The 12,865-nt window shown below is 62.6% G+C and overlaps 1 protein-coding gene across 1 annotated transcript in view; it reads right to left on the bottom strand.

Moving 5' to 3' along the window:
- Positions 1-2,031: 2,031 nt before the first annotated feature.
- Positions 2,032-12,865, bottom strand: part of TWIST2 (twist family bHLH transcription factor 2) — a 52,287-nt gene continuing 41,453 nt past the window's right edge. Inside the window, exon 2 of the mRNA XM_012755738.3 lies at positions 2,032-2,368. The gene's annotated coding sequence lies outside the window, so the exon portion shown is untranslated. The remainder of the gene's footprint in view (positions 2,369-12,865) is intronic.

The raw sequence follows: 12,865 nt of genomic DNA, 5'->3' as shown, positions 1-12,865 counted from the left end.
TGGCTGCTCCCGGAACTCCAGAGTCAGAGATAACGCCCCAGGGGACGAGGCCCCGGGTGCCACCTGGGTGCGTGGCAGGTGGGCTGGGAGCGGCTCGGACACCTGGAGATGCGGTGGCTTCGGCAAGGCTGAGTGCAGACCCAGTGGGCAGGGACTGGCTGGGCCCGGGAGGGACGAGACATCCCGCGTGTGCTTGTGGCTGGGTGGGGAAGGGGCCTGGGGTGAAGAGAAGGGTCTCAAGGCCCCGGGACAGCTCAGCTCTTCCCTTTGGGGTCACTCCTCTGATGCCCCCTGGACTCCAGCCTGACGCTCCCATCGGGGCCAGGGTGTCCACTCACTGCATGGGACCCGGGCCCCTGGCCCCTGCCATGGGCGAGGGGCAGGGCTGGGCCCACAGTGGCCTTGAGGCTCAGGGCACCAGGAGGAGGAAGACTTTGCAGTTTAGAAATCAAGAAAGAGGCTCCTTCTGGCCTCCTCTCGGTAAGTTTTACTTTGCGTGACCTGGCGGTGTTTCTGTTTGAGTCACTTCTGGAAGCGCTGTCACGTGACCTCTGTCTTCTCCATGGCCTCCGAAGGCCTCCAGAGCAGCCCTGGGGACAGTGGAAGGCAGGGCTGGACCTCTCGCCACTGGGGACGCCCTGAGTCTCTGCGAGGGGCCCAGATGTGCTCCCACGTGTGTGCTGGGCGTGTTTGCGTGTGTGAGGTGTGTGCACATGCATTGTGTGTGCAAGCATGTGTGCCCCTGCACCTATGTGCTTGCATGCAGTGGGCTCTGAGTCACAGGGAGCTGTCCCCTAGACAGGTGCACGGGCCCCTCCAGGCAGGGCCCGCCCCCGGGGAGGCTGGTGCTGCCTCAGGTCACACTAGGCGCTGCCGAGTGATGGGAGCCGAGGTCAGGCTGCCACTCCTGGAGCCCCTGCCCTTGCTAACCGCGGGCCTGGGGTGGGAGGGGAAAGAGGGCTCACAGGCCACCCTGGTCCTGCAGAGACCCCACCCCCACCCCAGGACTCCTGTCTGGGAGCTGGGTGGGGTCTTTGTGTCCCTTGTTCTGTGGCAGCTCAGCCCAGCAGACCCTGGCACCAGGGGGTCCCCAGGAGACACACCTCTGGTGGCTCAGTGTAGTGACCTGGTGACTCATGGTCCCCCACTCTGGGGTCCATGGCAACCCCTTGGTGTCCACGGGGGCCAACATGGCAAGGAAGTAGCAGGCAGGTGTGGGACTCCTTGTCCACGTGCAGAGGCCCCACCTGGACCAGACCCCACCTGACTGTCCCTCCTGGCTACAGACCGTGCTCCTCGTGGGGTTTCTGGGCCGGACCCCCACCTTACCTGCGTGTCCAGCACTCCGTCCTCAGACAGGGGTCCGGGACCCACAACCAGCGCCGTGCAGCCGTGTTGAGAAGCAGCCGGGGGTGGCGCCAATGAATGCCATGCCGGGGAGGGCAGGGACCGCCACCCGGGCGGAGGGGCGCAGGGGCGCAGGGGCTCTGTGGGGCGGGCCTGGCCGTGGGCAGCAGGGCCGGCACACAGGAGGGGCGTGAGCGGGTGCAAAGAGCAGGCGACGGGCTCCACCGCCCAGGCCTGGGGCTGTCAGCTCTCAGAGCCACGCCAGAGCTACAGCTTCTGGAAATTTCTACAGCCGTGCACCGTATAAAATGTCCCACATCTTTCCCTGCTCCCTTCAAAGTGCAGGGACGGTCATGTCCTCAACCCGCTCCGAGGCTCTCAGGCCGCGCCTCGCTGCACGGCGGAGACGAGAAGACAGATGGGAGGCCGGGCTCACGGACACCTTTATTGTTGCCGGCGGGGGCGGAACACACAGCCGCGGGGCAGGCACTGAGCGCGGAAAATATCTCAATAAATAAAACAAACAGGCAACATATACACCGACACAGAAAATATGAAAACAGCGGCAGCTGAGCAGGTCCGGGAGGCGGCGGGGAGGAGGGGCAGGGGCGGGTCCCAGGCTGGGGTCGGGGAGGGGACCGGCCCTTTCCGAGGGCCGCGGTCCAGTCTAAACAGAGCTGTACAGCGATGCATTTCTGTTTTATTAAAAAAAATACATTAAAAGGCACTCAGAGGGAAATACAAATCCGAAATCCAAATCCTCACGGACGTGCTCCTGAACATGCAGACTTTCAGAGGGAATCCGGCCTCCCCCCGCAAGCCAGGAGCCAATCCAGACGGCGGCGGATGACGGTGGCAACGTCGCGGGCAGCAGGGGCCCTCCCGTCTGGGGCCGGCGTCCTGGGCGCTGCTGCTGGGGCCGCGTCTCAGCCTGCGCCGAGCGGGGCCGCCTTGAGGTCGCTCAGGTTTCAGGAGTTCCGGCCGGTCCCGGTCCCGCGCGCCTCTGCCGCCGCCGGGCAGTCTAGGAGACAAGCAGAGGGGAGATGAGCCGCCGGCGTCCCGGGGATGGGCTCTCCTTGAGGGGCCCCGAGACGGGCCGGGCCAGGCCAGGGCCAGCGCACAGCGCCCCTCCCCGGCCACTGCCCCCCGCCGCTCCCCGGCCGGCCCGAGGCCCCGTGGAAGGTTCTCCCTCCATGAGGGTGCCCAGGGCCGCCTCGAGTGCTGTGGCCGTGGGTGACCCGGCAGGCTGCCTGGGGACTAGAGCCTCTCCACACAGAGTGGGGGCTGTGGGGGGCTGGGCAGTGACGGGCCTCGGGGGCCCAGGAGGCCGGGGAGGACGCAGGGATGGGCCAGCCTCGGGGGGTGGGGGAGGAGCTGTCAAGGGAGGAGTTTTTTTGAAACTTGTGCTTTTGATGTAATTATAGACGCACAGGAAGTTGCAGACATTGTTCAGAGGGGGCCCACCTGGTGTCCCGCCCGGTGTCCCTCCCGGTGTCCCGCCTGGTGTCCCGCCCGGTGTCCTCTCGTACAACAGGAGCACAGCGTCACTCCCAGACAGTCGGCACGGCACGGCCAGGGCTCAGCCACACGCCACTGTCGCATGCCAAGGGTGTGTGTGTGTGTGTGTGTGTGTGTGATGTGTGTTATGGGATGGGGCATAGTGTGTGTGTTGTATGCAGATGGTGTGAGGAAGTGTGGTGTGTATAGTGTGGTGTGTGATGTGGCCTGTGGCATACTTAGTGTGCGGGCACAGTGCGGAGTGTGTGTGCGGAGTGTGTGTGCAGAGTGTGGAGTGCGCGTGCACAGTGTGGAGTGTGTGTGCACAGTGTGGTGTGTGGTGTGTGTATGTGCGTGTGTATGTGGCAGTGTGGTGTGCTTGTGTGTATGCTATGTAAGTACACGTGGCGTGTATGTGCAGTTACATGCAGTTTCATCACATATGTTGATGCTTCACGGTCAGAAGCCAGTTCAAGTGACAAAGGCCACCCCAGCCCAGCAAACACACACGCACAAGCATGCATGCACGAAAGCACGTGCACACATGCGCACACACACACAGACACACACTTTCAGGAAGAGCCCACCGTCCACAGGGAAGGATCAGTTGCAGAGCCAGGCTTATCTCCAGCGGGGCCGTAGACGGGGCATGACGGGGTGACACTGGGGAGGGGACCCCGGCAGGGGCTGTCCAGGTGGGGCCAGTGTGGGGACCCTGCCCACCACGCCCACTAGAGGAGAAGAGGGAGATGGCCAGGGCCGGGCATCTGAGACGCCGCCTGCCCAAGGCCTCAAGTCGCAGAAGTGGGGTCCTGGGGACGGGGAGACCCCTGGGCGTGAGCCCCGGGCGAGGCGGGCACGCTGCGGCTTCCGAGGCGCATGCAGGCCCCACCGTGCTCCCAGGCCACACTCCCTGGCCGGCGTGCAGCCGCCCCGAAGCTGGGCATCTTCCTTCCTGGGCCTCGGTGGGGGCCCGAAAGCCTGCCCACGAGCCCCTAGGTCCTCGGTGCCACCACGGGGCCTGGGCGGTAGGTGCTCGATCCCAGGACTGTTGAGGAATGACCAGCAGCCGCAGGACCCACGGCGGGCAAGGCTGTTCTGCGCGGAGGTGCCAGCACCTCCCTGTACCTGCGGCAGCCGCGCCGCGCCAAGGGGCACACGGACAGGACCGAGACTGCCTCCCCAGGGCAGGCGGGCGACGGTGCCAGCTGCCACCCCAGGCAGGGACGGAGTCTGCTGGGGGGGGGTCAGGAATAGCTCCCCCAGGAGGACACGCCAGCAGGGCCGGCAGGGGAAGAGGTGGAGGGAGGCGCCTGGGCCTGGCGAGGGTGTGAGGGCACAGGGAGGTGGGGGTGCTGGACACGGAGACGGGTGACATTGAGTGTGTGTGTCACTGTGTCCAAGGGAGTGTGAGTCCACGTGAGCATGCATGTCCCCATGAGAGTGTGCATGCAAGAATGTCAGTGTGTATGTCAGTGCGAGTGTGCAATTCATGGGAGAGTATCAGTGCACGTCTGAATGAGGGCGTTTGTGTAAATGTGAGTGTGCACAGCCCAGTATGTCAGTGTGAGTGTGCACACCCAGTGCGTCAGTGTGTGTCTGTGTGAGTGTGCACACCCAGTGTGTCAGTGTGTGTCCATGTGAGTGTGCACACCCAGTGTGTCAGTGTGTGTCCACGTGAGTGTGCACACCCAGTGTGTCAGTGTGTCCATGTGAGCGTGCACACCCAGTGTGTCAGTGTGTCCATGTGAGCGTGCACACCCAGTGTGTCAGTGTGTGTCCCCATGAGCGTGCACACCCAGTGTGTCAGTGTGTGTCTGTGTGAGTGTGCACACCCAGTGTGTCAGTGTGTGTCTGTGTGAGTGTGCACACCCAGTGTGTCAGTGTGTGTCCACATGAGTGTGCATAGTCCAGTGTGTCAGTGTGTGTCCCCGTGAGTGTGCACACCCAGTGTGTCAGGTGTGTCTGTGTGAGTGTGCATAGTCCAGTGTGTCAGTGTGTGTCCCCGTGAGTGTGCACACCCAGTGTGTCAGGTGTGTCTGTGTGAGTGTGCGTAGTCCAGTGTGTCAGTGTGTGTCTGTGTGAGCATGCACAGTCCAGTGTGTCAGTGTGTGTCTGTGTGAGTGTGCGTAGTCCAGTGTGTCAGTGTGTGTCTGTGTGAGCATGCACAGTCCAGTGTGTCAGTGTGTGTCTGTGTGAGTGTGCATAGTCCAGTGTGTCAGCGTGTGTCTGTGTGAGTGTGCACACCCAGTGTGTCAAGTGTGTCTGTGTGAGTGTGCATAGTCCAGTGTGTGAGTGTGTGTCTGTGAGTGTGCATAGTCCAGTGTGTCAGTGTGTGTCCTCTGTGTGTGTGAGCACAGCCCAGCGAGTGTGCCAGTGTGCGTCACATGACTGGCTGCCCCCCAGCATGTCGGGAGTGGACGCGTGTCCCGTGCCCTGTGCCCCAGCCCCTCCCACGCCCAGCTCCACGCTGAGCCCCACGGCCCCGTGTCCTTGCAGCCCGAGAGACCGGTGTGGGCCAGACAGAGCTCTGAGACGCTGCGGCACATTCCCCCAGAACCCGGGCGTGGACACACACACTCGCTGCTTCTCTCACGCCCAGAGCACTGCAAACATAGCGGCCCTGTTAAGTGGCCCTGGGCAGAGAGTCAGAGGCTGCTCTTGGAGAATGTGGTTGTAATTAGATAATTAATGGGGGGCAGGTGGGGAAAGCTAAATGGAAGCTTCCTCGCGGGAGGAAGTCATTACAGCAGCTTTTGATATGAGCCGAGCCGGCGCTGCAGGGGAAACGCAGTATCACCCGTGAAAAGCCAGGAATGACAGGGGCCGCCCCAGCCCGTGGTGGGTTTCAGGGCTTGCTTCACGTGCCGGAGGGGACCCAGGGCTCCGGCAGGACCGGCGGCAGGTTCGTCAGTCTTCCCGAAGGAGAGTCCGGGGCCTGGCCCCTCGTGTCAGCCCGACCCGGGCCGTGTCTGCTCACACGGGCCGCGCTCTGGGCAAATGTGAAACATCTGGGCTCGAGGCGGCCTCCTGCATACAGGCCACCTGGCCCATGGCACTCGTCCCACACCCGGTCCCCTGTGTCCACTGCCCAGCCGAGGACGAGGTGGTGGGCGGAGCTGCAGGGCAGTGGGTGGCCAAGAGAGTGGCTTCCACGGCTCTCCCACACCAGGCCCCTGGCACTCTACCTTCCCAGGCCCAGCAAAGCACGTGGAACACCAATGAAAGTGTCCAGAAGGACAGGCAGGCGTGGGCTTAAGGGGGAGGAGTTTTATAATAGTCACTCATCCATCCACTCACCCACCCATCGATCTATACATCCACTCACCCACCCTCCCATTCATCTATACATCATTCATCCATCCACTCACCCACCCATCCATCCACTCACCCACCCATCCATCCACTCACCCACCCATCCATCCACTCATCCACCCACCCATCCATCCACTCACCCACCCATCCACCCACTCGCCCACCCACCCACCCACCCGTCCACCCACCCACCCACCCACCCGTCCGTCCACCCACCCACCCACCCGTCCTTCCACTCACCCACCCACCCACCCGTCCATCCAATCACCCACCCACCCACCCGTCCACCCACTCACCCACCCACCCGTCCATCCAATCACCCACCCACCCGTCCACCCACTCACCCACCCACCCGTCCATCCAATCACCCACCCACCCACCCGTCCATCCAATCACCCACCCACCTGTCCATCCAATCACCCACCCACCCACCCGTCCACCCACTCACCCACCCACCCGTCCACCCAATCACCCACCCACCCACCCGTCCACCCACTCACCCACCCACCCACCCGTCCATCCACTCACCCACCCACCCACCCACCCACCCGTCCACCCACCCACCCACCCACCCGTCCGTCCACTCACCCACCCACCCACCCGTCCATCCAATCACCCACCCACCCACCCGTCCACCCACTCACCCACCCACCCGTCCATCCAATCACCCACCCACCCGTCCACCCACTCACCCACCCACCCGTCCACCCACTCACCCACCCACCCGTCCATCCACTCACCCACCCACCCACCCGTCCACCCACTCACCCACCCACCCGTCCATCCAATCACCCACCCATCCACCCGTCCACCCACTCACCCACCCACCCGTCCACCCACTCACCCACCCACCCGTCCACCCACTCACCCACCCACCCACCCGTCCACCCACTCACCCACCCACCCGTCACCCCACTCACCCACCCACCCGTCCATCCACTCACCCACCCATCCATCCATCCACTCACCCACCCATCCATCCATCCACTCACCCACCCACCCATCCATCTACCCACCCCCCCACCCTTCCATCCATCCATCCATTCACCCACCCACCCATCCATCCACTCACCCACCCACCCACCCATCCATCCACTCACCCACCCATCCATCCATCCACTCACCCACCCACCCATCCATCCACTCACCCACCCACCCAGACATCCAGCCATCTACTCACCCCCCCACCCTTCCATCCATCCATCCACTCACCTGCTCACCCATCCGTCTGTCCATCCTTACATCCGTGGACTTATTCATCTATCATCTATCCTTCCACACATCCATTTACCATCCATCCACACTTCTTTTCTTTCTTTTCTTCCACCCATCCATCCATTTATCCATCCACCCACCCAACCATCCTTCAAGCCATTCGTAGGCGACCTCCTACAGCTCCCAGACTTAACAAAGACGAAAGACCAGACCCGAGGTGGCTCCCACGAGCTCGCCCCACCTACGCAATGGCACTCCAGAGTGCCCGAGTTTTGACGGGAGACTATCGCGATCCTCTGAGTCTATACCCGGCGAATCCACTGACCATGTGGGTGGAGACAGGAGACGGGAGCATGCTCAGGTGTATGGCCCCTGCCACTTCCAGGGAAGGAGCACTCAGCAACCTCTGCATCCCCATGGAAAGTGACAGTCCGACTTGCGAGCTTTTGCTCTTAATTCTTACGCTGTCCGAGTGACCAAACACACTCAAGGAAATGTCGGAAACCTGAACGGGTCAATGACCACCTGGTTACCGACGGTCTGTGTCTCACCCACAGAAGCAGCCAACCAGACTGTCTCGCAAGAGAACGAAACAGAACCTTCTATGAACACACAAGTCCTGTCTGTACGACTTAAAACTATTCTGGCATTTGAAGACGATCAAACATTCCCATTTTATTTATTTACATTTACTTATTAGCAGAGGCTTCATTTTTTCAGGGAAGGTTTAGGTTCCCAGCAAAACCGAGAGGAAGGCACAGAGGTTTCCCACACTCCCTCTGCCCGACCCGCACCGGGTGTGCCCACGTGGAAAGACGGTTCGACCCCGCCGCCCGGCCAGCGGCACGGGAGCCAGAGTCGGGAGGTCACTGCCTGCGAATCTGAGCGCGGAGATCCTCAGGCTGACACTGGCGACCACGTGGTGTATACAGAGCCTGTTCCTACTCCAGGAACGCAGGACCGCTAACACGCGGACACCCGGGAGAGAAGGGCAGGGGGGGCACGGCCCGCAGCCACCCAGCAACCACACGCGCCCAGAGGCGCCGAGCCCTTGCCGCACAGGTGCCGGCTGCCGGCCGGTGACAGCACCTCTGCCTGGGAGCCGTGAGAAGGCGGAGTCTCCGGCCCCGCCCGGAACCCGGAGTGGTGTGTACTTCCACGAAGTCTCCAGCCCTTCCCAGACGCCTCCTGAGCGGAAAGATCACGCACGGCCGGGGACGGCGCCCTGCTCAGAGGAGACCTGAGGCCGAGACGCACTGCATCACACACACAGGCCGTCACACGCAAACTACATCATACACACAGGAAGCCACACACAAACTACATCACACACATGACACCACACACTCACGACGTCACATACGTGACATCACACACAAACTGCATCACACACACAGGCCGTCACATGCAAACCTCATCACACACGTGACACCACACACTCACGACGTCACACACATGACATCACACACAAACTGCATCACACACGCAGGACATCACACGCAAACCTCATCACACACATGACACCACACACTCATGACATCACACACATGACACCACACACAAACTGCATCACACACACAGGACGTCACACACATGACACCACACACAAACTGCATCACACACACAGGACGTCACACACATGACATCACACACACAGGACATCACACACATGACACCACACACAAACTGCATCACACACACAGGACATCACACACATGACACCACACACTCACGACGTCACACCCATGACACCACACACTTACAACGTCACATACGTGACATCACACACAAACTACACCATACACACAGGAAGCCACACACAAACTGCATCACACACATGACATCACACGTGAGCTGCATCACACACGCATGACATCACTCACACAGGAACTACATCACGACCGCACTGCTCACAACTCCACTTGCAGCGGAGTCTGAGACGCCGTGCGTGCGCTATGTCACCCACGCTCGGGGCATCTCGCCGCCCCTGTCGGGACGGGCCCCACCCCAGGCGCCCCAGCCCCGAGACGCTGACGGCCGGCTGCAGGTGTGCCCGGGAGCCCAGACGCACGCCCAGTCCTCTCGGGCCAGCCTCAGCAGGCGGGCAGGCGGGCACGGCGTCACGCAGCCGCCCATGCAGTCGGAGTCCAGCCCGGGGCTGCACCTGGCCGTCACCCACTGAGCGGGCAGCAGCGGCGCAGTGACAGCCCCGGGGGACTCTGACAGGAGTCGCCCACTCAGCCAAACAGGTCCCCATCTTGGTGAGGGTGCACAGAGACCACTGGCCACCGAGGGCCGGCCAGCCTGGGCAGAGTCCCCCGCACCACCCGGCGCCCGGCACAAGCCGCCACCCGCCCCTCCCCAGAGCCCCTTCCCTCGCTGCGCCGCCTTTTTGACGAATGCCTTGTCCAGAGACGGGAGGAAGTGAAGTGCTTTGCTTTCCCAGTAGAGAATGTGAAGCCTCCTTCCAGGCCAGGCCCGCGGCCAGCTCTGACCAGGGCAGGGACGACCGGGGAGGGTGAGCAGGCTGCACGCTGAGCCGGCAGAGTGGGCAGGGCCATAGCCACGAGAACACCCGATGCCAGGCTCACCTGGGTTGGCAGGGCCCGGGCAGGTCCCACCACCTTGCAGGGTGCTGGGTGGGGGGGGAGGTGGCAGGTGGGGGCCCAAAGGTGTCCTTGGGGGTCAGGCTCCCTTACCCCCGCCAGCCTGTCTGCGCCTCTCCCCGCTGTGAGCAGGGCCTGGGACCGGGCTGCACAAACAGCAGACGCGCCCCCGCCCCAGCCCCACGCAGGACTGGCTCAGAATCAGCCTCTAACCCTGCAAGAGCCGGCAGGAGGGACGCAGAGCAGCCCCTGCAACCTGAGTCTGACTCCGTTGCCTACACCTCCATTTTCAGAGGAGTCTGAGGACACTGTGACTGTCCCCATGGGAACCAGGGGAGGGATGGCGGGCAGACTGGCCTCGCTCTGCAGCAACATCCAGAAAAAATGCACTTCTGAGACTTCTGATACTCGCTGGCGTTTGCAACCTTCCTCCAATGGCCCTGCCCAGGCGCCCTTGTCCCCCACCCCTGCCGGGCGCCTCCCTCCCTCCCTCGGGGTGTCCCTGCCCTGGCTGTCTGGTGAGCTTTCCCTGAACCGAAGCAGCGACAACACAGGCAGGGCCTCTGCCCCCTCTCTCCCGGCTGCTGGCCCTTTTCAAAGAGGCAGGTGGAGGCCTGGGCCATGAGACTGTCACGAGGCCAGTGGGCGGCGAGCCCACCATGCCCACAGTGCCAGGCCCCAGAGCTTCTGTGTGCTGGGGGCTGCCCCTGGGAATAGCCTCCCTGAGGACCTCAGGACCCCAACGGACTGACGGTGTCCACTGCCACGCAGAGGGACGTGCAGACACTGCCTGCTCTGAGCAGCTCTCACGGGACCTCGAGCGTCTCCGGAACTGGTGGCTGGGGACACAGCCAGGGCCCTCGTGAGGTCAGGGGGCGGCTGCTCTGACGGCAGCATGGGCCGCCGTGCTCCAGGGTTTGCTGCCCGTGCCAGTCACGTCTCCTGCGCGCCATGTCCCTCCCTGCTTCGATGGCACCCAGCACACTTTGGATGCCACACGTCAGGGTCTGGAGGGTCGCCGGGCAGACGGGAGTCCACGTGGGCAGCCGTGCCCTGTCTCTCCCGTGACTCACGCCTCTGCCCCGCCTGCAGCCATGCGTGAGAAAGAGGAATCCTGCCGGGCACTGGGGGGCGAGGACGTCACGCCCACTGGAAACGAGCTGTCTCTCTCCCAACTTGGCCTTGGCTTCAGGGGCTCAGGCTGACGGGCCTGGACCGGCACCTGGCGGGAGCGGTGGGCCTGGGAACCAGGGGCCACGCCAGCTTCTCCTGCTCTCTGCCCGGCGCCACTGCCTCGGAGGGACGCCCCTACACAGCATTCCGCACCCACCCCGGCCGCCCACAGCTCCCCAGCCTGGCTCCGCCGCGGCAGCGCGGCCCCGAGTCCTGCCGGCGGGCTTCTCACTACTCGAACCCTGCCTCGCCCAGCGGGACCTTCCTGGTTCTCCACGACGCCTGGACGTGTCCCCAGGACGCTGCAGAGGGCACGCCCCGGTTTCAGGAATACTGGGGGCCAGCGAGCCACAGGCCGCCAGGTAGCAAGAGGGACTTGACCCCTTCCCGTGCCTGGGCCTCCAAATCCAGGAGCTACGTCAGCCGGCGAGTTATGAATTCTCCTGCCGTCGCCAAATCCAGCGTCCAGATAAAACCCATGGTGGGAGACAGCGGCATCAGAAATCACCCTGCAGGGCCCTGTTTCAAGCTGGAGGTGCTGGGAGAACCGTAGAGACGGTCCGGACAGGTGACATCATTTCAGAGATGGAGAGACCGGGGCTGACTGTCCCAAGTCACAGCAGGTGCCAAGTCCCTGGCAGGACTCAGTCTGCTAAGCCCGAGCTGGAAACCTTCTCGGGGCCGGCACCCGACACACGGGTCCAAACCCAGGGGCGCGAACTCGTAAACGTCGACAGACGGAACACGTGGATACCTACAGAGACGACTCCCCCGGCCACAGCAGCACCGTCAGCTGCAGGGAACACAGGGCAGGGCCGCCAGGGCCGGCTCTGCGGGGTGCTGGCAGCTGGGGGTGTCCGAGCACCAGGGCCTGCTCCCCAAACGGGACGCGGCACGGCTGTGGGGAGCTCGAGGCTGGGAGTGAGGCTGTTTCCTGGGAACAGTTTAAACATGGGGCCCACAAAACTGCTTGGAATAAAGAACGGGCTCCGGCGGCAAACTACAAACATCCCCAGTGCCAGCTTCCGTTCTCAAAATTAGTCTTGAAAAAATAGGCAATCTTTAAAATTCCGAATTGTTAACAGAAATAACTCTGCCTAAACCTATCGTATTGAGCGGTGTTTGTTGGATGACTCAGATAGGATAAGCTATTTTTGAAATGTGGCGCCTGCACTCACCTATATCAAGGAGACTATAAAAGCCTCAGGAAGGGCGGGGAGAACGGTGCTATGGGCCGGCGCCCAGGCCCCCAAATCTCCGGGGACCCAGAGCCCGGCGGCCGCTCCCGGGCTGGCGAGGCGCCTTCAGGCCCCGGGTGTTCGGAGCGCTGGGCGGCGCGGCGGGTGTTTAACTAACGCGCCTCGGCAACTCGCGGCCTTCCTTCCCAAGCTCTGGACGCCGTTACCTTGGGCCCGTTTCAGATCCCCAGACTGCACCCCGAGAATAAAACTGACCTCTGCTGAGAAACACGTGACATGAATAAATCGACCGGCCCACGCTCAGTGTGGCAGACTTTGCCCGATTGGGGTAAAAACAGCTCACAGATGCCCGTACGGTGACTAAAAATATCACATTAGAGGGGAAAATATTTTCGGGGGCGGGACGGGGTTCACGAGTGGACAGCCCGTGGCGGATAGGTGGCACGAGGCTGGCTCGTGGTGACCAGGTCCTCATCTGGGGACCGTGGGGCAAAGCCCTGAGAGCAACGCGCT

The sequence above is a fragment of the Microcebus murinus genome, chromosome 8, assembly GCF_040939455.1.
Source record: "Microcebus murinus isolate Inina chromosome 8, M.murinus_Inina_mat1.0, whole genome shotgun sequence".
Classification (NCBI taxonomy): Eukaryota; Metazoa; Chordata; class Mammalia; order Primates; family Cheirogaleidae; genus Microcebus; species Microcebus murinus.
Note: the sequence above shows the minus strand (reverse complement) of the source record. Positions and strands in the feature narration are given on the sequence as shown.